The sequence below is a fragment of the Pyxicephalus adspersus genome, chromosome 3, assembly GCF_032062135.1.
Source record: "Pyxicephalus adspersus chromosome 3, UCB_Pads_2.0, whole genome shotgun sequence".
NCBI lineage: Eukaryota > Metazoa > Chordata > Amphibia > Anura > Pyxicephalidae > Pyxicephalus > Pyxicephalus adspersus.
Window position 1 is genome coordinate 20656721 of NC_092860.1, and position 5187 is coordinate 20661907.

Consider the following 5187-nt stretch of genomic DNA (forward strand, 5'->3'; position numbering starts at 1 on the left):
CACAGCCTGGTCCTGAAATATTTCTTTGCAGATTTCTGCAGAGTACTTTTGGCTTTTTCCATAAATTAAAAAGGTAGCAGCAATTGCTTATATGGATAAATCCAGCAGGTGGTACACAGCAAACAACCTAAAATATAATGGGATAAGGCAATCATTCCAAACCACATGCTTGCTAAATTTAAAAAAGTTATTTGAAAAAAGAGAATAGTTACTCTTACTTTTCCAATTTAATATCTAACCATGCAATCTATGTAAAATTAACTTCACCAAATAACATTTTCAACTACTTGGACTATGCAATCAATCTGTATGTAGTCAGACAGAGTCTAGCGCTGCAAAGTTGTTGGTAGATCGGAAGTAGAATGTATAGTCAGATTGTAACATTGTAATGAGCATTATTTACTACAACACACCCTCCTAATGATTAGTCAAATCCAAATAGCATTTTTTTTGCATGAACTATACCTTCCACTGGTGTAGGAGCAGGGCTGGCAAGGGTTGCAATGGGGACATAGTGCCTGTTCCTGGAGTGTCTTGGATGGCAGGAAGCATGGGCATTGACAGTGAGGTGGGACAGGACCAGGCTTTGTATGCAGATTTACAGAAAGAGAGTTGAAACAATTTTTCGTTACAAAAATAAGCACAAGCCCAGGCCTAGGTAGAACAGCTGAGAAGCTGCATACAGGGTCCAGCACTATCCACCTGCCAATACCTGCCCATCGCTTGCTGAAGCCACTGATCATGGAAACAAAGCAGCTGAAATAGGTGAGGAGGGAAGGTTTGTCACTGACATTGGTCTGCACTGATGTACATATTGATGGTCAGTGTGTAGAACACCTTCTAATTGTCGTATTCCAAATGCTACTCTTATCAGCAGCCTAAAATATCATTCTTTTTATGCACATAGCTCTGCCCAATGGTGGTATACCCAAAACTAAGCGGGCACTGCATCAGAAAGAACTATCATCCTCAGCTCAAAGAATCTCTTACAACCTCTAAAGGAGCTTCCATGGAACTCTGGTTGAGAATGGCTGGTTGAGAATGTTTCTATAGACCTTTATCATTATACTAAAAAAAAAAAAGAAGAACATAAAAAAGGAAATGGGGATAGAGGGATAATCCCCCCAAAAACTAGTCCTGCAAAAAACGGACATTTGAAAATATATCCCTGCAAGAAACTGTACTGTTCATGAACCATGACTGCCGAGGTTTTATAAATTGTGTTATTCTCAGCAGCTTATACAATCATACCTAAAAAAGGGAGTCAGCTATTCTCCAGGTTCCATCACCCCAGGACCCCTCAAATCCTCGAGGTCCTGTAATGTTAAACATGTATGCTTGCACTTTGGCCTTTCTCCTGCACCTCTTCGCTGGTCACTACATTTATTAGGTGGTCTTCTTAGCGTAGATATGATGTTTGGAAATCCGGAGAACAGACATGCAAGCTTTATTTCCAAGTTTCAAAAAAAAGAGCATCAGGTTTTGATGCTTTAAGAAAACTCTTAAAATTGAACATTTGGCCTGACGTCTGCAGGTTTTCTGTCTGCCAATTAGTTTACCATAATAAAAAGAGACACAGGTTTACGTTATGAGTCATCAACACCAAACCCCAAGCCTGGATTTTTTTTCAAGCTGGAATGTTGGCAACCCTCAACCCAGCTGTGATTTCACAAAAACACTTTTACCAAGGACGACCAGCCAATAATTATAAATACGTATCTTGTTAAATGATGACTTACGGGCTAGATGACAACATTTTCTTTACAATAAATATAGGATAAATAGCACTTAATCTACAATACGCCCTAATTATAGTGTTGTGTAAGAATGGAGGTTAATAATAATGTGTTTTATACCTTAAAGGTTATTTTATCAACATGGGCTTATGTTTGAAAAAAAGAACACTTGTAAATTGTATTTCCTATTACAGGGCTCCCAGCAGTTTATGTTTGAAAAAAAGAACACTTGTAAATTGTATTTCCTATTACAGGGCTCCCAGCAGTTTACAGTTTCAGACCCCACCAAGGGAGAGACCACCATAGATGACCAGGAAGGTTAGACACCTCAGAGCCCTGCCTGATCCTGGTCTCCAGGCCATGTAACACTTGTAAATCCCAACTAACTAACTTCTGAAGGGATTCAGCCACCCAATGACTACCATGCAGTATTTAACCTTTAAAAGTATAAATCCATTTTATGAGATATCTCGCAGGATTGTAACTTCATTGCAGAAGAATATTTGAAATAAATATCAAGAATGTTCATGATTCTGACATGTATCTTCAACCCCAGTTTTAGTTGTTGCAATAAATATTTCCAACTTTGCAACAGCATCAGAGTTTGTACTAAATGAAGTAGTCTGGCTGCTGTTCCTTGGTCTTTCCATCTCTTCATACCTTTTCATTCTTGGGAGTTTAGCAAACCCTAAAGGGAGCACTGCAAACTACACTCAGTAATTGGGAATGTACCCGATTCATGAGAATAAGAGAAGGTCCACCAATTCTCAATATCTTGGTAGATTAGACTTCTTCCCGGAAGAGCTTTTATTAATTCCACTCCACTCCTAAATGGGAACCCCATCAACTGCGCTCACACCTGTTTACAACATAGCATGGTAACGGCAAAGAAAATAAAAGACCACATTGCCATCTGGATGCTGCAAAAAAATCTGCATATAATTTATGAATATGGCTATTAGAATATCAATAAATCTAGAATATCTAATATGGCTATTAGAATTTCAATAAGTCAAAACGTAACTCCAGCCAGGTATCTATCTATCATAAACTTTACCTTGTCCCACCCCTATCTACTTATAGCCTGCAAATTGCACTCACTTAAAAATGGGCCAATTAAACTCTCACTTTCTCATTTGTAAGTCAGTGCTATTTGCATACAAAAGTAGAATTTTCTGTATCTCCACTCCTTAACTTTGAAGTTCACCAGTGTAATTAAGCCCGAAGGCTACGTTCAGATTGGTGGTGAGGTTGTGGTGTGGTTACAGTTTTCTCATGCCAGTTAACAGTTCCCCTAAGGAAGACGATACATGTAGCCTGTATCTGCAATAGCCCGATGGAGAATGAACGGGGGCAGCAGTGAGTGGTTCAGTACAACCGACTGCTGCCAGTGGGTCCAATCCACAAAACTCAGATTCTGTAAAAAGCAGTGTTGTGTTAGGAGCAGCCAAGCAGCTGGCAACCACCAGTCCCTGGGTGCTACTCAGGATCACGTGCTCCTTCCGCACGTCTTAACCTGCTGTAAGGGTTTTTATGCATCTGATTGTGACACAGAATCCAAAACAAGACTTTATCAGAATCTAGCACAAGAAACTGCAATGCATTGCTGTCAACGGAAAATACTGAAAACAAAAAAAAACTTTTAGAAATGAAACATGCGTGGCATTATATTCATAATTAATATTGTTATTATTATTATAATTATTATTATTATTATTATTATTATTAATATTAAACAGGATTTATATAGCGCCAACATATTACGGAATGAACAAGTCCTTAACCACACCAATAAAAACATAAGAATAAGGATCTTTAATTCTGACTGTCATTTTTAAATCCTAATAAAATAACTGGCACAATGGCACAAGGTGTGCTCGGGTGTGAATGGCTATGCCTGGGTGCTTGGGTGGTAACAAATCTTTTAGATTGTAAGCTCTTTTAGGGACGGTCCTCTCCTCCTCTTGTGTCATTTGTTTGTATCTGGAATTTGCAACTCCTATATGTTGGTGCTATATAAATACAGTTTATTAATAATATTTCTTGGTTCACACACATTAAACATACAATGCCGTCCACTTTTTCAGCACAACTGTTTAAATATCACCAAGCCTATTAGGGGTTAATAATTCCAAGCCCACCAACTTCTCCCAAACTGAAAGAGATCAAACTGTGTGTATGCAATCTAGATAAATATATATATAATATGCACACACAACACTTGGCCTTTGACCCTGTCTGTAAACACAAAGCCTGTAGTGCCGGAGATTGGCCTGGCAAATAGCAGCCACATATACAGACACGGCATAGCACAGTATACAATGGACTTCACCTCCTCCGCACAAATTCTGCCTAAAATATCTCTCTTTATCCCACAAACCAGACGTTCCTTTTCTAACACTTGTTCTCCTGTCCATATGGTAAATTAGGGGCTGGTGTGTAAATGCCAGGGTGTCATGTTATGTCAAGATATGGGAATGTGGGAAACATTTTACGTGGGTCAAAGTTCTGTAGAAAAATTCATACTTTTACATTAAAGTGAACTATGCCGAATCTGGGTGTGCATGCTTTATTCACTCCTGAGTCTGCTTCTGAGCTGCAAGCCTGCATGGATGATAATTATTGAAATATATATATATGGGGGAAAAACATATATATATAGGAAAAATTGTCAGGAATCCACATTATCTTTATAAAACCCATCTTTGCCAATTGTATCATTAAAGCCACTCCCCATGCTAAACCTTTTTTTTCTGATGAGGGGCGATTGCAAGTTTACAATAAATTGTCCCATCTAAGACCCCTATGGGTTCCTTTATCTGAGACCCTCATAGATTTTAGATATGATCTAACCTTATTTTGGGGGTGAAAGTGTTTGGACAGTGCATTGTCCTTGACTGAGTTCAGATAGATTCATATAGAATAATGAATTATATTTTCAATGTATATGATGATTTTAGATCAATGAGTGCATCTTTACTGGAATATGATAATAGCTCATCATGGAACTCGTGGAACATATGTAGGTCTTAGGCTACATACACACGTGCAATGACGACCGTCCTGGCGGATCCATGAACGATGAACAATCCTAATGCAAGTGAAGTGGGAGAGAGCACAGCGGGGTGCCGCTCCTTCCTCCTCCCCCTCCCTTCTCCATAGAGCAGAACAGTGCTGTATGTACAGCACTCGTTCATGCATCCTGCAGTCGTCAGTTGTTGGAAAGATCCTTTCCAATGACAAATATTGCACGTGTGTACATAGCCTTAGTTGGTTTCACATTTGGCAAAGCCACCCAACTGCAGTTTATCACCATGTGATAAATACTGTACAAAGTTACTGTGTTGCAATTATTATTGGGGGGAGATTTAGATAATTCTTTTCTTGCCTGCAGAAGAATAATGGCATTATGCCAGCCTAGACAAAGTCACTGAAAGCAAAAACATTTTTT